General features: G+C 39.8%; 1 protein-coding gene across 2 annotated transcripts in view; it reads right to left on the bottom strand.

Annotated features, from left to right (window-relative positions):
• SORBS1 (sorbin and SH3 domain containing 1) overlaps positions 1-25,420 on the bottom strand; it is a 209,469-nt gene that overhangs the window by 183,118 nt on the left and 931 nt on the right. The window contains exons 2-4 of one of the 2 annotated variants that reach the window (XM_063405808.1): positions 24,691-24,897; positions 20,955-21,030; positions 11,584-11,769 (exon numbers count right to left, since the gene is read on the bottom strand). The gene's annotated coding sequence lies outside the window, so the exon portion shown is untranslated. The remainder of the gene's footprint in view (positions 1-11,583; positions 11,770-20,954; positions 21,031-24,690; positions 24,898-25,420) is intronic. The other variant, XM_063405809.1, reaches the window with a different exon arrangement.

The following is a 25,420-nucleotide window of genomic DNA, read 5'->3' on the forward strand; positions in this document are numbered from 1 at the left end:
ACAACTTGCCAGTTCTTAATAACTCAGTGAAGGCAAAATGTTTAAGTCGATTTTTGTTCTGAGAGAAAGATTTTGAGTACATGGTGATTATCATGGCTTGCTAGACAAAAAGTTACTCTATATTTAAGTAAAAGCATTTAAAGTAATCTAAGTTACTTTATATTTAGGATTTTACTCTTGAACTGTTTTTCAATGTTTCAAATGCTCAGAAATACATATAACAGGCAATGGAATTGCTGTTCAAAACATTACAAAAGGCAAGAAATGTATTCATCTATTGCACGGTGTGATTTCTACAAGACAGCATTGAAACATTCACATCTGTAGGGCTGACTGAACATCTCTTGTAAATAAAAGATAAAATCAAAAATGGCCATCATTTTACCCTTATTACAGATCCAGATGTAGTGACTAGTGACACAGAACCAGTCTGAGAGGCACATTGTAGATACTCAGGCCAATCTCAGTGTTATCAGCACTCAGCATTACCTCACATTAGATATTAAGGTAGGAGTAAGCATGTTAATGTAGTCACGTATTTTTAAAATATTCATTTTAAGTGTTCCCTGAATGTGGTAGGCCTTAAGAAGTATTCCCTACAGAGAATATTCTGATCATTATTTCGTGCATTGATGTTACTAAGCAACAAACGTATCATCCTACACAGTTGGCCATACTTGTCCAAGACCATGCAAAGAAGGATGACATTGCAAAACCATAAGCAGAGCTGGATCAATACACTTTGAAGATGCTGGAGCAACGCAACAACATGACTGTAAAAGTATTCTGTGCCTGCCAGTTTGTTTGTATTAGGTAGCACTACAGGAAGCCTACGGACTTTTTAGTCTCCCATATCAATTCTTCTGCTGAACTTACACCTACTTGTGCAAGAAAGACTGATTTTTTCACAGGGTGTCTCTTGTGAAATAATTTTTGCCTCTGCAGTTGAGCACATGACTCTGTTTTTAGGCTTCCTATTCCTAGCTGCAAAAAGTTGCTAACAAATTACATCCAGGGAATCTTAATGAAGCAGGTAAGAAAGATTTCTCTTGGAACTTCTACATCACTCCTGGGCACAGATATTTTATGACCAGGTAAAGACAGACATCTCCGCTCCTTAGTATTCAGCTTTAGAGAAAATAAGGTCAATTCTTAAATTTGAAAGCAACATCCTATGACAAAGTAGCAGCAAACCTGTAATGTAAGTGTTACAAGGTGATTTATGCTAAATGCATGAACAGAACCAAAAGAGCTTATAATAAATTGTATTAAGTATAGAGGATGCAATGATCACAGCGGATCCACACCTCTTTACATCTGCAACACGTCTCAATATGATGTTGCACACCTGTGTTTAGCTAGAGCATTTGAAACATTTTTGTACTGAAGTCTCAGAATTGGACCCTATATTCATTATTCTATAAGTGATCCTGTTGAATTCAGAAAACCCTTCCTGAAAGCAAAGCGAACCTTGTGGGTAACATTAAAAGAGTAAAAATCTATCTGCAAAAGTTGTTTTAATACAGATTTTCAACTGTGTTCTTCTACAAACTACAAAGTCATGATTCAAAAAAATTTTTCAAAACAATTACATAATTGCTCAGGAAAACAGAAATTTTCAAGAAATATTTATCTTTTTTTTTTTTTTAGAAAAGTATTTGACCAGAGTTTGAATTAAGAATTCTGCTCCATAGTCATTCATGGGCTTATGCCAGTTATCTCAAGGCTGTTTTACACATATCACCCACCATCCATGTTTGTAACTCAAATCACAGTCACTACACAAAATCATGCACAAGTACTGGTGCAAGCACTTCTTGCAAAGAATTTAGTTTTCTCTTTCTAGGAATGTTCTTGTAAGCAAAATTTGCATGGACAAATACTAACAGAAAATGTTAGGATTCCCTGGTTGTCAGGTGGATTGGTTGGTTGGTTCATTGGTTGTTGGGGGGGATTTGCAGTTGTTTGCCAGCCTTTATTCTTGCAGAAGAAAAGGTTATAGCATTTTCCTATTTCTGCCATACATATGTTTATGGCCTATACCAATATAGGTATTATCACATACCCAAGCGCAAGCTGTAAATCGGCCAGGCTGTGTCAAAGCCTAAACTGGCAATCAGTGCAGCTCTTCTGTCTCAGCTGAGGGATAACAAACACCAGCAGAGGATCTGGCCCTTTACATGCTGTCAAAAGAGGAGGGCTGTAGAAATCCACAGAATCAGGTTTTGTGTACATTTCCTGCCATTCTTTATCTCTAGTTTTCTATTAGCCTATTTAATAATTTTTTGCGAATTGTCACTCCAATTATATTTGGTTTTGCAGTTACATAAATCTCCACACCCTCCCCCAGCCCTGATTCCACTACTGCTGAAGATTCAACTATAAATAGACTTTATAAATTCTACAAACAATTCTCTAGCTTTCAGGTACCAAGGAATTACATTCCCTTCAATTGCATGGTAATTAACTGGCTGTCAATTGAACAGCTTGAAACAAACAAACAAACCCCAACTGCAGACAAATAAAGGTTTTTGAATCTTCTGCTGTTGACAGAGCAGCACTGTACCACGACAATAATAACTAGTCCAGACTCACTAACTCCAGCAGTGGAAGTGCTCACTGTTATTGCTATGCAGATTATCAGATCCATGAAAATGCAATGTCCCACCCCTGCAAACTGCATGTCTTCTGCAAGGCTCCATGAAGAATCAAAGACTCAACAGCATCAACTATTTATGTAGCACAGCCCATTTTTTTCTTTTGGATTCATGCTCTAGATGAACTTATGGTCTTAAAGAAGACTGATATCTCTGTCCACTATATCCATTAACTACAGCTTCAATGACTTTCAAAATATTGTTATTTTACTCTTTTGTCAGGATTATGTTATAACTGCATTCATTTTAGGAGTCTTTAGGATTTCAGCCCCTTTAAATGCACAAATAAATTTTCAAAATTTCTGACCTAGCCAACTAACATTATTAATCCATGAACTTCAGAGAAATAGGAAACACAACACATTGGATCAAGGTTAAAATTCCACATGATATTCAGAAGGGCTGTAAAACTAAGTTCTAGACTGAAGAGAGGTGGCAACTACTTTATGCCAAATTCATCACGAGATTAAACAGATGTGATTTCCAAAGTTATGCCAAGTTGCAACCACTTCTTATGAGAACATGACCTTTTCCATTCCCGTTACTCCTACCTCCCCCTGCCCCCAATCCCTTCTTTATTTTGGAATGAAGCCCAAGAGTGTGAGCATCGATTATGTTTTTATAATACTCCAGCTACAGTTTCCACTAAGAGGTAAGAAAAGCCAAAATGCACATTGCAGGGCCCTTATAAATAGTTAACGTCTAAACAACACTCCTACAAGAAGAACAGATTGAAAATGGCAGCAAGCTGCTAGATCTTACAGGATGTAAGTGCTGAAAATGGAGTTATCAGTTTGGCTTGAAAAATCAGGGTGCACAAGACAGTTCTGTTTCAAATATGATCCTGCACTGATTAATAGCAAGGAGTATATGTGTCACATTTTGCTCAAGAAGAAAGCACTGAGAACGAGTAAATAAATGCTAAATAGCAGGTTAAAAGTTAAAGAGGGATTCTGTTAGCAATTACGTCACTCAGTAATTCATGGATGCCTCATCCAGATATCTAGGTATCCAAAGAGACTAAAAGTGTAAGCAAACCAATAGGTCAGCACTAGGCTGTAGGCTTTTCTATTAATCTAATAGAGGCTTTAGAAGCTATTTGGAGTAGCTAGGCCTAGCTGTTTTGCCATCATTAAAAGATTTTTGGGGTCTCTTGTGATGCCAAGTCTCAGCTTTCCCCAGGCCAAAAGTGCAGAATACAACATTGAACAATGTTAGGGCTAAGGATGTTGCTTGATTTTTAGTGTACTTAAAAGCCTAGATTAAAACCCTTGCCTTTTATCCCTTCATTTTCAGCTGAATGATGATTTGACATTTTTTCTTGCAGTAAGTAATTTCAAAGGTCTCTATTTCAAGTGATTTTAGCACAAGAAGTATTGGACTAACAGCTCTAAAGACAAAAGACCAAGCAACAAAGAGCATATAACAGAGAGAGGGGTAGGGCAGCCTTTCATTCACCTCACCATGACCCAACTGGTGGTTATAAATGTGGACTTGATATAAATGCTGACTGCAACTTCACCAACATGTTTCTCTGCAGACTGTAATTGTAGTCTCTCTCAAAAGCTGTAGATGTCTGCTTTGCAGATGCACTGAGCTAAACAAACCCAGGGGTCAGAGCAATGAGAAGACACCAGAATTTAAAACACTGTTGTAGAAATGGAAGGTCCACCTGCTGTCCACTACCCTTTGAATCAGCTATTTCATAGAAGGTCATTCTAGATCCAGTCTAGGAGCTGGGTTGTGGAAGCTGGTGAATTCAGCTATATAGAGCTTTTAAAGTGTGAACAGTATATATAGGAGTATAGCTGCTAGGTACATGCACATTCCTGAAACTGGGCGGTGACTGCCAAAGTCACCTGGATAGAAATACTAAATACATAACTTCAGCCTATTATTTGCTACGTAATACCTGCAATATCAGGAGTTGGAGTGATCACCTGAATGTAGCGATCCCCAGCAGCAAGAACAACCAGAGCAACCACAGAGTTAACCATAAAGAACCCATTTCCAGTGTTCATGGGAGTTTGGAGGCCAAAAAAAGAAACCACACACATAGATATTGTTATAGCTGATATTACATATAAAGGCTCAGAGGTACCAAAATGTCATGAGCTGTGTTCTCCAGCAAGTTTCGGTTCCAGTTTCAGAAGTTTCTATGGCAACTGAATTGTTAATCCACATGGCTTTTATTCCAGTTCATGCTACAGATCACATTTGGCAAATGCCATAAACTCTCAATTTATGGCTAATTGATTCCATGTTTGGGGATATAAAGTCCCATTTTCTGGATTGCAGGGATTACATTGGTTTTGTATTTTCATACACTGCGTCTTCTAATCACAAATATGAAAACCCATATGAACCAATATGAACTTTACTAATGCACTGACATACAATTTAAAAGAAGCAAACAGGCTCAATATCTGTGACACTGAGTGCCTAGAATGTCCCTTGTGTTACTTACCCCACACATTTCTTCTTGCATGGGCATTAGTAGGCAGGACTTACCTGCACTCAAAACAACCTGCTGAGGCTCCAGCTCCCAGCCAGCAATGCCATGGGCTATGGATGCATGGGACAGAAAACAGTGCACTCCCTTTAAGCAATGTGGTTATTTCTCCCCTTTCAAATGTCTGCTTCCAACTATAAATTATTTTGAACTATTAAAACTCACCAATTTTAACATTCAAAAATATTATAATCCATTTCATAACACTGCTAAAATTAAAAGAAGTTAATTTGAAGCTCTGACTTGAAAAAAACCCCAGTATTTAACAGTTTTGAATATTTAGCAGTCTTAAAATTAGGACTTGTTCCATTTTTTCAGTAATTAGTATTTGCACCATAATTATAGTTTGTCTATAATTTCAGTAATCCTTAAGAGCTTAGCTGCAAATATAGAGCCTTTATTCAGTGTACAAGAATGTTTCCAACCAGTGGCAAACATTCAAAATCTCTTCAGACACAGAGTTTAAAAGATCCCCATGGATGTGGAGGAAAGGAGGTGATGAAGATAACACATATATATCATTACCAAAAATTCAAAGCCTGCAAAACAAACTGTAATGGGACATCACAAGGTAGTGCCTTCAGAGGCCCCAACATTCAGAAAGTATTTGAAGTATTAGTGTTTGGTACTTACCTCATTTTGAAACTTACACAAGTCCTATCTCTCTCAATGTTCTCAGCTCAGTTTTGGAGGAAGAAATTTCCTTTTCCAGGTTTGTCACTTAACCCTGAACCATTCTCTCAGGCCATTTACTATCACCATCACACCAGTAAGTTCCCCAGAGGTAAAATTTTCCTCTGTGATAGCCTTTGGACTCAGCCAAGGATTTCCACAAGACTTCTACCTAGAAACTGTGTCCCAGTCATATGAGTTACTGCAAAACCATGCCTCCAACAGGCTCTGTTATGCTGGACACAATATCAGCTGAAAGATTTAAGACATATCTGTGCCTACATGCTGTTTACATAATCATCAAAGAGCCTTTTTAGAAGTTTGCACACAGTATGCATTTTTTTTCTCTGGGTCACAGGTACAAGACATGGTATTGCCCTGGCCTGTAATTTCAATGTAAAAGTCTCAATTATATCCATGATTTATTACCCATACATAATTTCTACCATTTTAGGTGTAATCTTTAGACAATTTTAGGAATACTTGAACCTAGCACAATTTTGTTAAGATCAAACATAAGTCTTTTCAGGTGGTCAATGACTGCATTTCCTAGCTTGCAGAGTGCAAGCCACTGAACATCTAATTAATTAATTTAGCATGTGAATAAGAAATATCCCTTAAAATACAGGACTTTTCATGCAGACAAGCTAAAAACTGTGGCGCTCCATTGCAAAGTCTGTTCAAAACAGTAGTTCAGTTTCTGGGACAATTCTATTTTCATGGAGTGGAAACTACATTAACAAATCCAAGGTTCAGTACCTATGTTCCTTTCTAGTCTGCCATAGCTCTTTTAGTTCAAAGCCTCTCCAATTTCAATTATAATATCCTTCCAAAAGCAACATTTCCATGATCAGATTTTTTCATGCAATATCAGTCCTTTAAATACTAAAACCTGAGTCATATGGCAGAAATGGAAAAAATGTTCTGAAGAACCAGAGAGGACAAAAAAGGAAAAAGATTCCACAGATTGCTTTTCAACAGAGCTATAGAATTTGCAAAGTAATTTTGTTGTGTCAGCCACTAATCTGTGCTTTTGTATTGTGATCTTATTCTACAGTTGCCAGCAGACACAGCAAGACAGTGCTTTAGTACCTCATCAACTGCATTAGAAAAATAATGGCATCTCTAATTTAAAATGGACAGTAGATTACTAAGTCTTGGTATAATTTTGGATGTTTCACAGCAAATATTTTCAGTTGATATTCCTCCTCCTTTCCCCTTCAATTTCCTTCTCAACATACAATTACCCATTGAAGACAAGCATTTGTTCCTTGAATGAAAAAGAAAACTGGTAATTTAGTGCTCTGTAGACTCTCTCCTCAATCTGTGAAAAATGGTTGAAGCCCTAGTACCAGTGAAAATCACAAAATAGGTGGTCTTCTTTGTTATAGGGCAACCAGGCAACTTCATGCTCACCAGCAGCTGAAATACCTCCTGCATGGCAAGTTTGGAAGCACCATTTCTGAGAATTGGAGATTTTAAATATCAGTAATTAAATGTGCTAAATGTTCTTGGTATTTCCAGAAACTTTTCCTTTTGTAAAAATGGAAAGGTGGAGGATTAAAAAAATCCACAGGTGGTATGACTTCTTCTAAAATAATTCAGTTTCTAAGAGAATTCAACAGACTTCTGGAAAGTGTTACATAGAAAAAACCCAAACTTGTAGGACACTGGTAGCTCATAAGTAGAGTCAGCATTCTACCAGAGTTTCTTAAAATTTGCAGTACCTGTGTATCATCTTACATACAATCAATCTCATACAAGGAGTAACATAAACCAGCCCCAAACTACAAAGAACACAGCATCCTTCCAAGGTTCAGACCGTGCTAAGCAAGCATAGATAACTGTAAGGCAACACCAGCATTCAATGCCGAGCCTCTATTTCTACCTTTCTTTCTCATTCCTTTCCCTTGCTCTCTTGGGATAAGGTCAATGAGGGAAACTATAAAGGTAAAAGAATTTAAAAGAAAAAGCAAGAACAAAAGACCACTTAAGTAACTTCAGCAGTACATCTTGGCAACTCAAGATCTTTCTTAAGATCATGCCATTATCAACTACCCTAGATAACCACCTTATTCACACTGGGCCTGCAGAAGGATAGTGCAGGTATGCACTGATGCCAGATGGTTTCCAGCTCCTTTTGGGCAGCACACGCAGGTCACTGAAACTGTCTTCCGAACAGACCTTAGAAAAATCTGGTGAATGCTTAGTGAATGTGCTACTCTGGGTTTGCTACAATGCTTCCTCAAGTCTTCTGTAAAGTCTTTCTTCATTTCCCTAAAGGCAGCTCCATCCAACAACACACACACTACTTCCTCCAAAAAAAAAGACCAGCTAATACTGAGCTGGTAACTGGGGTCTCTTATTCTCTGCATTGACACTGCCTTAAAAATGCACAGAGGGGAAGCACTTCCACATCTCCAGCTACTGTCTTTTGACTTCAGTTACAACAACTGTTCTGCAGTCCCAGGAATGCCCATCTGAGCAGCCTGGCCTGAGCCAGCATTCCTGGTACACTAGCCAAAACCACAATACTTACAGATTATTCTCTCAACTGCCTGGAGGAACATATCATCTTCTGGCAGAATGCAAAAGAATTAACGGTTTTGAAAACCCAACATAGTAAAGAAGGAACCAAGCAGTAGCAAGTTAACAACATAGGCTAGCAGGTTTCCAGGAAGCAGCAGAGAACATTCTGGTCCCATGCCCTGTAATGCATTACGCTACCAAAACAAACCACTTTGTGACATAAAGCAGCAAATAAACACTGAAAACCATCTTATTTCTGCTTCTATGTTATTACATGGAAGTAGGCTGTACACAGGTCTTCCATGTCATAGAAAGCATCAAATTACTGCCTCTCTTGGCACAGTTACCTTTTCTGCAAATGCAGCATGCAAAAACCTACAGGGTCATAGGTTCAAAGGCAGGAAAACACTTCTCGGATGATCTAGTCCAACCATTAACCCAGTACCAACGTGCTCAACATTAAACCATATCCCCAGGTGCCACATGCCTTATTGAACGTTTCTGGGTGGTTTCACCACTTCCCAGGCCAGCACGTTCCAATGCTTGACCACCCTGTAAGTGAAGAAATTTTTCCTAACATCCAATCTAAACCTTCCCTGGTACAACCTGAGGCCATTTTCTCTTGTCCTGTCACTTGCTCCCACCTCATTACAGCCTCCTTTCAGGCAGTTGTAGAGAGCAATGTCTCCTCTAAACCTCCTTTTCTCCAGGCTAAACAACCCCAGCTCCCCAAGCTGCTCCTTGTAAGACTTGTGCTCCAGACCCTTCCCCAGCTCAGTATAACCTTCTTCAGAAACGGAGAGATTGCCACCATGTGGATCTCCAGCCCCACTGGTTGTCAGTTATTCCAACAAAGTTAACTCCTGGTCCTACTGTAAGCCAGGCTACCAAAATGCCATTCTGTAGTTCTCAAACACGCAAGATGTTTGCTATGGCCACTGCATTGCATGTTTTAACCCTAACTGGGATGGGGAAAGATTTGTTACAGAGTTTAGTAGTGTAATCAGTTATATTTAGTGTTTCCAGAATCATACCTAGAGAAGTTTTAGGCAAATAATCAAAATAAAATATTAATATCTGTGGGGGGAAAATGTGATGGTAATTAGGGAGGAAAGAAAAAGACAATTTATTAAATTAGCAATAAACTTCAGAACTTCATAAAATTTAAATATGTAAAATAGCATTCTGTCCAGATCATTTTAATTCATTACAAGAGTATAATACCACTCTGTGTGGGAAGAATAAGGAGTTGAATCTCAAGACAATTTAAGGATGGATGCTTTAAATCCTAACCCTTGCTAGGAATGGATTCACAGCTCAGAGAGCTCTCGAGTTGGTTTGTGTCTATTTTGGAAAATATTCTGCACTGCCAAAAGAGAAAGGTCAGCCTCAAATACCATGAACTGCACGACAACATTAAGGCATGAACTCTCACTTGCCCATCACAAACCATCTTCTCTGTCTTCCAGGTGACCTGTATTTACTGAACAAATATTCAAGTACTTCTGACAAATTTAGGACTCATGACTTAAACTGATCTTTACTGGTACTCACCCTAAGGGAAGATTAAATGAGGAATGAAGGGAAGGGCTAGATTCTAAGTTGTTCCCTTGTGTATTCTGCAGTGCACTTATTTAGTAGCTTTCCATTCTGTGGCTGTTACTTTGATTTTCTGAAGAATTTTGTGCTCAGCAGTACATACCTAACTGTGCTGTTCCTGGCAGTGTGCCCAACCAGCTTTGCAGTGTCTACTGGTAATTATACTGGAGATGTTCCACATCTCACCACAACTGTCTGACCTTCTCCAGAGAGGTATCATGACAAGAACACTTAGCCAATTCCCCCTCCTGGCAGTTGCTTTAGCATACAGACAATTGCATGGAAACTCATCTCTAGGGATACACAGAAGTTACTACAGAACCACTCACTGCATAACATTCCATCAACATACACTGTTATTTTCCAAAAATTATACTGAATTGATTCTTAGAACTCCTATCAATATATTCTGAACCAGTAGACACAGGGGATCTAGATGCCAAATTCGCCCTTTTGATCACATGTTAAACTCATGAAAGAGGAACCCAAATTCAAAAGTCATCTCCAGCTTTGAAAAGCAATTTGATCCAAAAGACACAAATCAAAGCTTCCCTGTAAATGCTGTGTTTTTTCAGCTGGAGGTGGTTTTGAGCTACTTTAATTTAATCAATTATCTTTTAGATAAATACATAATGCTAGATATATACAATGTCAAAACAGAACTGTATATTCCATGTGATAGGTATCTTTTGGAAGGCTGTTAACTCTGCCAGTGAAAATTCTATTTCCAGAATATTACACTTGAGCTAGGCCAGATAGGCTCTTCATTTTTCCTATTTTTCTTTTTTTAATTTGTTAATGCAACAGAATACTCCATGAAGGAGCACACAATAGACAGAACATAATTCTTCCCACCCTTCAAAATCAGATTGGCAGCAAAAAAGAAAAACAACCAAAAAAATACCTGAAACATCATGATGTCAAGAATACCATGAAATATCTTTGTTTTACACCAAGACTTCATTTAGTATATTGTCCCTGTGAGCACCCTGACAGTTCTGTTTGGCTTGGATAATGAGCCCGTGGCCAAAGACTTAGGAACATTTTCTTGGTAACAGGACTGGGTGCTTAAGGGACACAAAGGTCCCTCTGAATGTAATGAGTGGAAAAAGTCACCCTCCTAGAGAGCATATAATTTTATATATGACGGGAAGAAGAAAGCAGTGTCACATTTTACAGGCAGAAAATGAACACACAGTTACAATACAATTACAAGAAATTGGTGGTTGGACCTACATACTTAAACCAACACAATTGCTCATATTATTTTGCTGGACCTTTCCTTTCTCTAGTCTAACAGTACTCGGTAACAGAACTAATTGCAGATAAATTCAGCAGTTCAGATATCATGGTTAACTTGTAATGAGCATCAGAACCAGCTTCTGTGACCACGATTTGAAGGAATGGAAAGATGATTCAGCCTAAGTTCAAGCTTTCAAATGCTTTTCTTGCAAATATAAGATTAGGACTGAGGGAAATAAACATCTGGTTACAAGATGTTTATCTGCAGAATTTTCTGAGGAGCAGCAAGAATCCTTCTAATAAAGGATTTACCCAACAGATACACTAAGACCAACTTGGTGTTTCTAAGCTATGTAAAGGATTCTCATATACCTCCAGCTTGTAGCTTTGTATGCTTCCTTCTCCACAGACTTATCTTCTTGCTGTTTAAAAATTTCCAGCAGCAGTGAAAACTGGATCTTGCTGTTCATCCAGAATCCAACACAAGCAATCTTGCTTACAAGTTCTTCCATCTCTTTTCTCAGTCTCTCCCTTTTTTCCTCAGCACCTGGGTCTCCACTGAAATCAAGAAGAAAGCTTTCTCACCAGATATATTCAGACATTTCAGAGCCAAATCCCCAGAAATTTGATGTCTTTATACTACTACCACCACAGCTACCTGAGTTATCCATTTTTCTGGACATACTCGAATTCCCAGCTTGCTCCTAGCCCCCAGCTCTCCAGGAAACCATTTTGTCTCTTCTCCATACTAAGAAGAGAAATGGCCTTCTAGGAATCAAAATTACAATATACCTCTTCAAATCAATGGCTTTGTACATATGAAGTCAACAGACTCCAATGCTCTACTGCATTACTATACAGCTGTGTCCTGTGCTGTAAAAGCCCCCATATATTGATTTTTCTTAGTATCAATTACCATCTCAACAAAACTGAGGCTGACTGTTGGTCTCAAACATCTGATGATGCTTTGAAGATCTGTCTAAATATTGCTAACAGTGCTTTCTATGGGTAAAAACAAATCCCATAAAATGTGGATAAACAGCATAGTTTTACACACATAAAATACAACTTAAAAGGTTTTTCCTAAGCTGTGCATCAAACCTGGCAGTGCCTCTGGCTCATCATTACATCTGTCAGCTCTGCCCTGCCCCTGTTTGCTGCAAGAAGTCCCTTCTTGTGGGGCCTCAATGATGCCACACACCGTGGTGTTGCACATTGCTTTGTGGAGAGATTAGAAGCCACTCCCATTGCCCTCCCTGACACATAGAGAAGGCAGCCAGAGTTCTGAAAGTGGAGGAAAAAGGTTGGTCTCTTTACAGAACTGAAAATATCAAGATCACCTATTTGAGTGCCTGCACGCTTGAGTTGTGTAACAGGCTAGGGAGTGTGCTCCTAGAAATGGTTCCCTTCCTCTGTGGAAAGGAGAACTGCCCAGAGATGTTTGGATTGAGGGTGGATCTATCCATTCTTCAGATATTGGTGGAGCCAGTCCTCAAGCTGCATCCCTCAGTTTGAAAAGGTCACAGACGACATACAGGGAAATGTGTTATTTACAATTAGTTTTGGTACTGTAGATAACAGGGGGTTTTATTCCTTTGAGAAGACATTTTTATGGTGCAGAATTAGCTTCCCATCCCTTGCAATAGTTGAGAAGGAATTGTAAATATGGATTACTGGCTGGCCTGCAAACCAAAACCAACCAAACATGGCAGTTCATTTTCACTTGCTTGCTTTGCATACAGTTGCTAGATTTCAGGAACCCCAAAAAAGAAAGTCACTTGCCTAAATAAAGTTCTCAAAATTACTATAATACAAAGTTATCCGTCTTCAAACCATTCAGTCACATGGACATCTAGAGAGTTGATATACAATCCTCATTATTTTCCTGCTACAAATAACAGGGACTAAAAGTCCCACCACATGAGATCATTTACTTACAACACAAAGGAAGATGAGCTCCTTTCTGTCCTCCCTATAGGACAGAAATGGCACTGTATCTCATCAGCAAAACTGAAAGCAGGAAATGTCAGTCTCTGAAATGCAACACAAACAATACTATCAAAAAAAAAAAAAAAAAGGAAAAAGAAGGTGACAAAACTTCAAAGACAAGTTCCTTCTAAGTAAGAAACAGCTTTTTTATTCCATGTAATGCCATCAGCTGACTAATCCTGATGATTCACATAGCCAGGAAGAGTTAGAATAGCTTTTCAGGGAAACGTTCTTGCACTTTTACATAAAGAACACTTGTACACTTTTGACTAAATTAGTGCTCAAGGAACATGTTGAATAGCCTGACACGAATGCTTTAGAAGATTCAGATGAATGAACCCAGGCCTTCAAAAATCCTTCTCTTGGAACACAGTACTTCAGGTTTAGGACACTGAATCACAACCAGTTTTCATACAACAGGCAAGTAAGTCTTAGATCAACCAAAAGCAGCTGAAACTTGACTGGACCAAGAACACCTGCAGTTCACGACCCTAAAACACATTGTCCTATTCACAACACAATATCTAACCATATGCAGATATCTCCCACTCTATAGACATAAAGTGCATGAAGACAGAAAAAATGCTTATAGGCACATTATTAGCTTCTCTTTAATGGAAAAAACAAAGTGGTTTAAAAATTTATGTCATACTGACATTTTAAGCACACCCTACCTTTCTATGAGCTGCAACTCTCAGTATTTGTTTATGCATCAGTGTTCTCACCCTCCCCACTCCTGACCCACACACCTAAACTGAGAGTAGAACAGGATCACAGATTCCCAGTGGAGGGTGCATCCCAAGTAAGGTGCATTGCTGTACTTAATTCTTTGCTAGTTGCCAGTGCACCTCTCTGTGCCAAATTTCAACCCAGTCTCAGGACTGACAAACTCAAGCATCTCTTCATGTAAAAACACGTCTTGTTACAGTTCTATGTACACACAGTTCTTCTGTTTCACCAGTTGCTAGAAGACTAAAAGCAGGTAAGACCTCACTGGTAGATCCGGTGAAAAAATTAAAAAGAAATCAAGTTAGCTCAAGCCCTATCCACTTCAATTTCTAGTCTAGTCTGACTAATCCAGGAATTTAGTGCACTAACCAGGATTACAGTCAGTAAAGGCCCTTACTCTTCCAAGGTACCCTAGAACCTAGAGAACTCGAGGCAAAGCACAGACCTATTGCATTTCCAATATTCCTTCTCACAAAGCAGAAGCTCTGGGCTGGGAATCTCAAAGCTTCCCAATTCTAATCAGCTGTCCTGGCTTGCTCAACTCTGTATTGTGTAATAAGTGAACATATGATTTCATGTAGCAATTGCCATTTCCAAGGGGTTACATAAAAATTTCTGATTTGCAGATAACTGCAAACACTGGTTTTATTCTGAATTGGGATAGACTTGAGCTAAGATTTCCTACGAGCCAGAAATACTTCAAGTTAATAATGCTCAAGAATAAACACTGCTTGTGATTCGGTTTATTAGAGCATCAGTAAGTGTTTGGGGCATTGCAAATGGCTTCTTAAGGGCAGCACTTAAACACCCTACAAGTACACAAAAAAGGTTGACCTCAGCAATTTAGGTTTTGTTGAATTGAAGTGTTTCACAGTGCCAGAGATGGAGAGAAAAACTGTGATAAATGATACAGCCATTATGTAAAAGATGGTGTCCTAGACTTACAGATCACTAATTCTGATAAGGGAATGAATAATACAATCTGAGGTCAAACCAGAATGGAAAAGAAATTGCCTCATTAGAGACTAACATGCCTGCTGCTCCTTGAACCACCTAACTTTTCCTGGCATATTCTAGCCAATAATCAGCATGTCTTGCTTGTTGTGATTTTGTCTATGTTTATAGACACACCACTGGTGTCAGATTATGCTTAGTCCTGCTGTGAGGACAGAGTTCCTTACAGTTACATTAAAGCAAGTAGATCTAGATTCAGCTAGATGAAATCTCAACAGCTCGTTTATGTCCTAGACCCCTTACTGTTAATGCAGAGTCCTAACCAAACTTGTAGGAGTTGTTTAAAATCAGGTATTGGAGGCTTACTCTCACAGAGACTGAACAACTATATAGCCCATCAGCTGCTCCATCCCACAGTGTGTTGCTATGGTTTCATTAACTTGAAGCTGAAGTCAATACCCCAGTTTTTTAGAGCAACCCACTGAGGCTTCTTTAAATACAGGATGAAGAAAGCCTCCTCTTCTAACAGACCTCACAAGGTCTGGAGCAGTGAGCAAATTAAAGCTCAAATGTCTCCCAAAACCAGCTCTAGCCAAGCCATACAAACCAAGCAGTTGGCAATGCAGCAATCTTGTTCCAGATGTGGCCAAACTGAATCCTAGGAAATACTGGGAAAGAGATTTTTGTGGCAGTGCTCTTTCCCATGATGCATTCTTGGTAGCACAGTGCTGATGCATATTTATTACAATGTCAGAGGAAGAATCAGATACTCTTAATCAAGCTGAGATTTTCAGTGGCTATCCCTAGATCCTAACCTCCTGAGAGCTTTGTCTGCTATCACCATGCTCATACCACCTCATTAGAGTAATATCAGGATAATAATCTACCAGGATTGTGACAAGCCCAAATCAGGTCTTTTGGAACCCCCAAGAGAAGATATTGAAAAAAGTGGTGAACAAACACCTTTCAAAGGACATCTCCTGTTCATTAGGAGTGCTCTGTGGCCACTAATGTTAACTTGGTTTAATATATATCACATCACAGCATGCTTCTGAGAAAGCATTTGCTGAGTATTTTTAAGTGCAAATGACTCTTCTTTTTCAAGAATCTTTCTTCATCACTATTCTCCACTGGGATCTTGGATTTCAGATGGTACCAGTTACAGGATGAGATTACCTGTTCCTCAGATTCAGCCATGCTGGAGTTTATGCAAAGGAGATCAATCGTATTGTGTTATTTCCATGGGCACAGGCTTCACAGGAGCCATAAAGGCAGAGCTCCTTCTGAACTTTGCTGAGGGAAGAAACCCAGTGCCAAAGCCAGTCCAAGTAAATAAAGTCACATACACAAACACCTGCTTCTTTGAATTTAGACATGCATGAACAGGGTTGGTATCCTTGCCACTTGCTCTTCTCTCTGCCTCAAACTCTAGAAAGTTTTAATTTGGCAAGACACCCTGGTATCAATTACACTGGACAGAAGGCCTACCCAGGCATGCACCACAGTCAATGAGATAAGAATCTGTCCCAACCTCTACTGCAGCATTTATTTAGATTTCTCTTGAGCACTGACACTTGGTATTTCTGACCTTGAACAAAGCTATCCAGACTGATTGACTGTCTCCAGAAAGGCAGTAAATAGCTGCATATATCCTGGTGATTCCTGTGATTACAGTCTGATTTAAGAACCCATCATCTCAGTTCTAGTAATGGATTAGGCATCTCTGTGTCCCAGGAAGCTGTTTAGCTTCTTTTTCCTCACCTCCTCTCACTATCAGGATGTGGAGAATGACCAAGTGTTCAAGCTGCAGTTTCACAGAAACTGTCATAGAACAGCATCATCAGGCTGTATTTAACACAGCCTGGACCAATCCAAACTGCTGGCCAGCACCGTCCCATGCTGTCTTTGCCTCAGAGTGCCACACCCCTTCTTTGCACTAACAGAACTGACACCAAGAAAGCTACTAACTTTCTCACCAGATCTCAGAGCAAAGATGGCACTATATGAGGACAGATAAAGGCCAGAACCAGAAAATGGAAAGGCAAAGAGAAATGTGTGGCAAATTAGATCAACTTCACTCATCATAACAGCATAGATTTTGTAATTCTCGAATCTTACGAGCATCTGAAACATTTTTTTGATCGTAAGTATTAGATGTGGTAGGTAAAGTTTGAATGGAAGGCCAGAGCAAAACCTCTGAAAGAGTTTTCACTATTCAAGCTAAACAGAGTATATTGGGAAAGGATGAAATTAGACTCCTCTGCTGTTATGAACAGAAGCAGCTCTGTTGTTGACTACAGCAGCCCTCGCAGCCAGCAGTGGATTAAGGGCCAGAAGCTGAAGTGAGGTGGCAGACTGAGGAGATGGGTCCTCTAGCTGGCAGAGCATTAGAACAGAAGGAGTGCAGCTTGTCCACACAGCAAGTCAGAAGCAGAACTAGGTAGCTGCCCTTCCCTTTTCCTATATACTCTTTAACAATTTTAGCCATTCAGTCTAGTGCTTTCTAGGCTAAGCATCTGTGAGAGCTTATTTTGGCTCTGCTTCAGGTCACAGTCTTGTTCTTGGGAAGATATTTTGCCAAATGAAATAGAAACATTTTGGCTCTGGTGCTTGTGAGCAGATATTTAAAATATTGTTTTTGTCAAGGGCAACTTCTTTTGATGGGCTGCAAAAGAGCTAAATTCAACTTGATACGTTATTACAATTCCTGGAAGCTCTGGTTTTTATTTGATTAGAAGGGCAATGGAAACCAAAGATTTCATTTTAATGGAGCAGACTTTGAGTCTTTGTAGAAGTTTTGCCCCAAAACCCAGAACTTGTGGTGACACAAACTGGACATTGCATAAAACAATTAAGCACCATGTCCTTTTTGCATAGCGTGTGTCCCATAACTTTACTTCAGCTGGCAACACAAATATGTTTAGCAACAACTAAGATACACTAAAACCTGTACTGCTACGAACCCAGTCAGAATTATGCCTTAGGAAAGGCTTGCTATTACATAGGAAACACAATTCTAGTTCCCATGCTGAACAAAGATGATAAAGACTGAACTCTACCTAATGGAAGCCGTGTTAAATACTGGACTGTGCCCCAAGTCACTACGCAGACAGTTGTATCTGCTTGAGAACCTCAGTTGCAACATAATATTGAAATACTCTTCCTATTATAATGATATGCAACACAACAGCGTAGAGAGCTGTCATGAGAAAGCAGACTGAAAAATAGTATATAAAAGTTTTTAAGGAAATAAATGAATAAAAAGAAAATGATGAAGTGTTCCAGCTAAAATAAGGTTTCTGCAAAACTCCAGCTGACACGCAGTCTCATCACCTTTGTAGAGTTCTGCTATAGGATTCACAGTCATGCAAGTTAACAAGCACTTCAAAGTGAAGTTTTGTTAACTTGCTGTAGCCAAACATCAGCAGCTCTACAGTTCTTAACCAACAGCTCATACATTTCTGTGAGCCTTTATATACCCATAAAAAAGTACAAGGCTCCCACAGAAATGAGAAGTATGTTCCACATGTTACCTTTTCCCCCACAGCCCTCAGATTTACAGTAGATGGTGGCATGACTGATCATCTGACTACCATCTGTCCAACATCTGCTTTTTAGGGAAACCACCCTGCAAATATAATTAATTGGCTCTTGGCTGCCATTATTCATAATGAATACCCTGTTGTATATTGAAGCTATCACTAATGCTATTCCCTTAAAAAGATTCAGTACACTGACTCAGAGCCTGAGATCTCTCATGGGGGTGTGTGACAGTGATGCTATATTGCCATCAGCTTTTAACACTCAAATATCCTAACAATCCTCTGAAGTGTGATAGTAGACCACAGTAGCTCGTCTTGAGAGGCAAAAAAGAAAAGCACCCCCCTCCAAAAAAAAATAGAACCTTGAGCCAAACCCAGGAATTATTGCAAGATTTGCAACAAAATGATGTGCTTGTCATCATACTTCTGGCACCCTACACAAGAGAAAGAGTTCAGGGCTCAGGACAGCTATGAACAGAGCTACAGGTGCTTCAGTCATTCTAATGCCCAGAGGTTGCTACAAACTACATGTAAGATTCCCCTTCTGTGCCCTGAAGGCATGGGTAAGCTGAGCCAAACCACTGACTATTCCTGATTTCTATCTGAACTGTAAACCCTTTGGAGCTAAAGATCCTTTTGTGTCTGTATGGTTCTGTCTGAACAGAAATAATATTTCAGTCTGCCAGAAATCCAGATCCCGGACTCAAGAAAGCTACTGAAGCTTTGAGGTGCCATGACCCAAATTCTGCTTGCAAAGTGAGCTTCTTGCAAACTCCCTCTAGACTCATAAAAATAGTTCTGCTTCCAATAACATGATTCTATTTAATGCCTTCTGCATTTAAACTCATAATCCTTTAATAACTTTGGGAATATTTGAAGATATTAAAAACAAAAAAAACCAACCACAACCCAACCAGAAAGCAGTTGATCATCCCTGAAGTTGATAGTTTATATGAACAAGCCACAGGACAACAAAAGGCCAGACTGATCACAGTAATAACTCCCAACCCTGACTTGAAGAAATTAAAAGGCCAGGAAGCTTAATTCTAAATGTGTTTTCAATTGATCTTTGTTCCTGACTGTCGAATGGTTAGCTGTTTGAGAAACCCTCTGGGGCTCTACTAGTTGATTTCAAACTGGGAAACAACAAGCAGTACCACAGAGAGACAGATGCTTTTCTTTTCAAGAGAGCAAATTTAACACTGCTGAATGGTCACATACTACTAGTCTTAGAAAAACAAAAAAGAAAGACTGCTAGGCAGAGCTAGATAAGGGAAGGTGGCAGGGCGTGGTGAGGGACAGCTCCTATAAATGTGCCATTGGCAGAAGACAGCCTTGCTGGTAGCTACAGAAACAAATGACTGGGATGATATTTCAGTGATGGATCAGCTTGTTTTTTATTTCAATGCAAAAAAAAAAAAAAAAAAAAAAGCAAAGGGATGTCATTTCAAGTAGCAAATGGCAAATACCAAATGTTTGAGAGAATTAGAACAGAAAATCCACAGAAAATCTAAAAACAACTGTGGATTTTCTGAACTTCTCATGTCAAATTACACTGCAAAAGCTGTGAAGTTGTAGCTGCAAATAGAAATTTGACTTTTTAAAATGGGCCTTGAAATCAAACCTGAACAGTCTAATTAAGTGTGTTCATGTACTCCCCTCTCTGCCACAGTAACTGGAGTTGAGCAGTGCTGTGAAGACGTGTGAGTCAGCTGGAATCAGCTCTTTGTTTGTGCAGACCAGTCCAACCAGCCTGATGCAGTTGGCTCAGCCAATGCTGTATCTTGCTTTCTGATGCAGAAAGGCAAATTGGCAATCAGAATATAGAAGGTGAATTCATATGTCAGTGCTCATGGTATTTCAAATCTCGACAGATGGGTTAGGACAGCATTTGGCAAAGAGCAACCCTTGCAAGGTTTGATACAAGATGAAATCAAATTTTGCTGCTGCACCTGAGATCTCAGCAGCATGAACTCACCTCAGCTGAAGAATTATTTATTATTGGGAAGCAGTACGGACACAATACTGTTCTCCTTCTCCTTAGGCTAGTTGAAGACTTCCTCCCTTTCCAATGTACACAGTCTCTGGGTCAGGAAATGCCCTCTTCAGCTTCCTCTCAAAGCTGTTTCCTCAAAGGGTAAGGTCTTTCCTGTCTTCCCTCAGTAATCTGTCTGTGCATATCCTACAAATAAACCTATGCTCTACAGTATCATCAGTCATATTTTGCAAAAGTGGAAAACTGAGATCTAAAGGTTAAATGACTCCTCCTGTCAGGGGAACAGACAGGAGGATAATACTATTCTAGTTGTTATCAAACACTTCACATTGTAAGAGCTAAAGCACTAAACAAAACATGTCTCTGACATTTTTTTCAGTTATTTGGGTGCCTTGCCTTAACACTGCCTAAATGCCAGTGACAGAAATGCTTTGGGCCCTCAGGTCTCCCAGGCTCCTACACTGTCCCCTACATTTTATTGCCACTGTTCCTTTCCAGCTCTCATTTCTATGTGTAAATCATTATCTTCTTACCTTCTCCCTCACTGCCCATTTATTCATCCAACACATCATGATGCAGCTGCCTCAAATCAGAAAAACACCTGCAGAGCTGAGAAGGGACAGAAAACACTGTCAGACCTTGGTGATATAAAAATAATATAATTCTTGGAGTTTACAAAACAACATGTTTGCCATTGCATATCTTGGCAGGCCTCCCTCCACCATCAAATGAAATATGTATTTTCCATTCTAGTTACTTCACTTCTGCATGCAGATTTTGTCTCAAGACACCAAAGCAAATGTTTGTGCTGAATGACACAGCAAACATTGCCAGTCATAAAAGTCTTGTTCAACACTTTGGAGAACATATGCAATTTTGGTCTGGGCTGAAATGTACAGACAATGGTCATTTTGACCCATGCCATAAAGGACACCAAGGAAAAGGACGTGCTTACTAATAGGAGAAGTAAAGCTGTAAAGTGATTGTATAAGAACAAGGGACTGGGAAAAGATACTATCTTTCAAAAAAATAGCACACTGACACATCAGCTGTTAGAAGTGTTAGAAATTTTTAACATTTGAAATCTGCCTACACTAGAGCTTCCACACCTATCTGCAATCAGTGGAATTACACTTAATTTTATTTGGCTGTCAGGGATTCAGGACACAGCTCTTCTCTGTTACAAATGCTTCTAAGTCAAACACAGTAGCAGCAAGTTACCAGACAAAGGAACACTGTGTTTAAGGCTGCCTGCCAGAGATTACTTATTCAAGTTGATTACATGGAAAGGACAGTAGTGCTGCCACACTTCTACCCCACACTCCCTGGGGAAGAAAAAAAGCCAAGAGTCATATCTAGGTTTTCTTCAGTTTTCACTGCATGGGCTAGGCAGGAAGAATATCATATAAAGACACAAGGTTTGACCTTGCAGAGTAGTACACCTAACTGCTTTGCTAGGTCAGTGCAAGCACACTCTATCTTAGTTTTAAGTACAAGTAGTATATAAAATGTCTCTCATTCAAAGGCTGACTCTGTTCATTATTTGAGTCAAAAGCAGAAAATGATCATTATTATAGATCATCAAGAGACGGGAATGTCTTGAGAGATTGGGGAGTTCACGCTTTCATCAAAGACCCAAAACACCTTTCATTTCCATATATTTCAGTAAAATTTGGGGTTCGTCATATTATCACATCTTAAGTTTGCACAGTCTTAACATCCATAAGTAAACTTCTCCATGACATTCTTATGGGAAATTAAGGTAGGGTTTTACTAATTATGAGGAATTAAGGTAGAATTACTGTAAAATTAACAAATTCTGCCTCATTGATTCAACCTTAATGTTACTAACCGAAGAAATAAACTGCTGTGTGAAATACACGTGATAAACACTGGTGGGTAAAGCTGCACGCACAAATTCCCACTTATGCTACTCATTTCAAAGCCAGCAAAGTGAACTCAGCGATTAATTAGCACTAAGTGGTTACCAGGCTGTGGTGTCCTGGCGGCTCTCACAGCACGCTGGTGTCGGAGGCGACCAGAGCCACAGTGCCAGCGATGGCCTGCAGTGTCAGCTGTGGCCCCCAGTGTCAGCAATGTCACACAGCTCCGGCCCTGGCCCGCGGCTCCAGCCCGCGCCCCGCTGGGCCCGGCGGGCGGCGCGCACCCTCTGGCGGCAGCGCCGCGCATCCCCGGGAATGGGAGCGGCCCCAGCGCCAGCTCTCCCCGCGGGAAGGACCCTTCCTCCGGCCGGCACCACAGGCAGCACCTTCGGTAACATCTCTCGGTGTATGCACCACGAAATACACTGCTGCGTTTAGATATGGGACTAGCATTTTCAGTCAGGAACACACCCAGGAAAACAAGGTGAACACATGACTGTACAGACTACGGGAGAAGCGTGGTATGAGACAACAGAAGACTCTTTTGGAACATCATAGAAACATGCTCATTTACGTTGAACGAGACCTCTAAGAGGATGAATTTCAGTTGTTAACCTGTCACTACCGAGTCCATCACTAAGCCATTTCCCCACATCTACACGTGCTGCTTCCTTGTTCCAATGTTTGACAACTCTTTCAGTGAGTAATTTTTTCCAAAATCCAGTCCAATCCTGGTGCAACTTGAGGTTATTTCCACTTTCAGACTAAAAGCAGTTAGCCATGGATTCCAGCAGTATGCAGTGATTTACAAATTTACAACAAAAACCTCACCACCAAACCCACCTTCTCTTCCTTGAAGAGCCTGTTCCAAGATATTACTCATACATTCCCACTCCGTCCTGAGGGTTAATGGTACTGTGACATCAAAAATCTGCCTTTCAATTCAAAATGCCTTTTACCATGGTTTTTAAATGTAGTTCACCCATCTTTTTTTGACAGATCTCTCACTGGTCATTGGAAGCAATGGAACTCTACATGCAAGAAGTAAATAAAAGCAGCTAAATGAATAGGTTTGGGGATATATTTCAACAGTTTAAAAGTTTCTGCACTTCTCTGAGATAAACATTTGTACCATTTTGGGTTTGCGTGGGGGTTACGATGCTTTTTTTATTTCCACAGCCACTGTTTATTGAGTATATTTCCATTTTCCCTTCCTCAGTAAGTAAAAACTCTTGACCATGAAAGTTGCCCTACACACGGCAGCCTGTGGGCATTGCACTCTGTTCGTTTTCACTGTAAGTTTTATTGAGTACTTTTACTTTAGCTTGGATCTCTATATTTCCATATAGTGACTAAACAGCACCAGGCAGCCCCCAGAGTGCTATTTTTTATCACCTAATGATAACTTCCATTACCACTCTAACTTTAGCAATGGTATATTCTTTTATCAACATGGTATGCAATTGACACTATGCTTCATTATTTTTAGGTGATATTTGGATTTTCACTCTAAGCATTACCTCAGTAGTCCTGTGTGTCAGTGTTATTTCTCTGTTAATTAAGGTGGCCCCATAGAACATTACACAAAAGCAGGGAAGGGCTTGAATCCTTTTTGCTGAAATGATGAGGCTGAGTCAGCTGATGCCCTGTGCTGGGAGCTGGTGGCTGTCAACAGCTGTCTTTCATCTACTGGCAATCCCAAATGCATGAGTAATTCAGACATTTGATGAGGACTAAATAAGGGAACTATTATCTTTTTTTTAATAGAAAAAAACAACAAGACAATCCCCCAGACAAACAAAAAAACAAACCAACCAACCCCTCAACCCCAAACCTGAAACTATTGCCCATGACTGCATCGTATAAAAGTCCTGCACAGAGGGCAGAGCTAATGGATCCTGGCATGGTGTACCCCAGGCAGCAGCCAAGCAGCGCACAGCCGCTCACCCACAGCTCCACCAGTGGGATCGGGGAAAGAATCAGGAGGGTAAAAGCTGGAAAATTTATGGGTTGAGATATAGTTTAATAGGGAAAGCAAAAGCCACAAACACAAGCAGAACAAAACAAGGAATTAATTCACTGCTGCCCATGGACAGGCAGGAGTTACGAAGCTGAGTAACGCAGGGTCCCCAGGCAGGTGCAGGAGAGCCCTTTATTGCGAAAGCCAGGCCTTTCTAAGCAGTTATCCCGTATCGGGTACATTCCATTTAAGCACAACAAATGTAATTCAACCAACTGCCACACACCACGATGTGAGCACGTAATGGTTATATTGTTTTTCTGCCTCCCCTTCAGCTGAGTCACTTTCCCATAGTCCTTTTGTGCTTAGCCGAACTGGCAGGCATGAGCCATGCTCTTACAAGGCCCTTCTTTTATAAGGTCTTACCTCCATGCAACAGGCAGGTGTTCAGCCATCTCCAGGAAAGCAGGACCCCATCACCTGTACCCACTACTTGGGAAGGCAAAAAACCATCACTCCCAACATCTCTCACTCCTTCCTTCTTCTCCCATTTTATATACTGAGCATGGTGTCATATGGTCTGGAATATCCCTTTGGTCAGTTTGGGCCACCTGACTGTGTCTTCTTCCAACCCTGTAGACAGAATGTACAACGGGAATAATTTATCATAATAAAGGAATAAAAATATCATATTCAATCCTATGAAACTAACCAGATAGAACTCCATCCTGAAATGATGAATAAAATAAATTGTAGATATTTTATTTTACCTGCAATGCAATGTAACAAATATCCCCTAGGGCAAGAAATTATGTTGATTCCAGTAATACAAGCAAGATAAGAAGGTGGCTGCTGATAAAGAAATTACACATCATCAGTGAAAATGCAGCTGACATGACTTTAAATGCAGTAATAATGACTCAGTCACACTCAAGGACTATAAAGAGAAATCATACAAGAGAAGAACTTGGAGATAATTATATTCACCATGAAATCAGATTAAATCAGACACAGGGAAACCTAGCAAGGGAAAATGTAAAATCAGAAGGCCCTGAGTTACCATGTTGATACATGTACATGTGAGAATGTGTTTGCTGTGTCCCTCTACTACAGAATCTACAGATTCTACTGCAGTGGCATGGTATCTGAACATCTT

The sequence above is a fragment of the Prinia subflava genome, chromosome 9 (assembly GCF_021018805.1).
Source record: "Prinia subflava isolate CZ2003 ecotype Zambia chromosome 9, Cam_Psub_1.2, whole genome shotgun sequence".
NCBI classification, from domain to species: domain Eukaryota; kingdom Metazoa; phylum Chordata; class Aves; order Passeriformes; family Cisticolidae; genus Prinia; species Prinia subflava.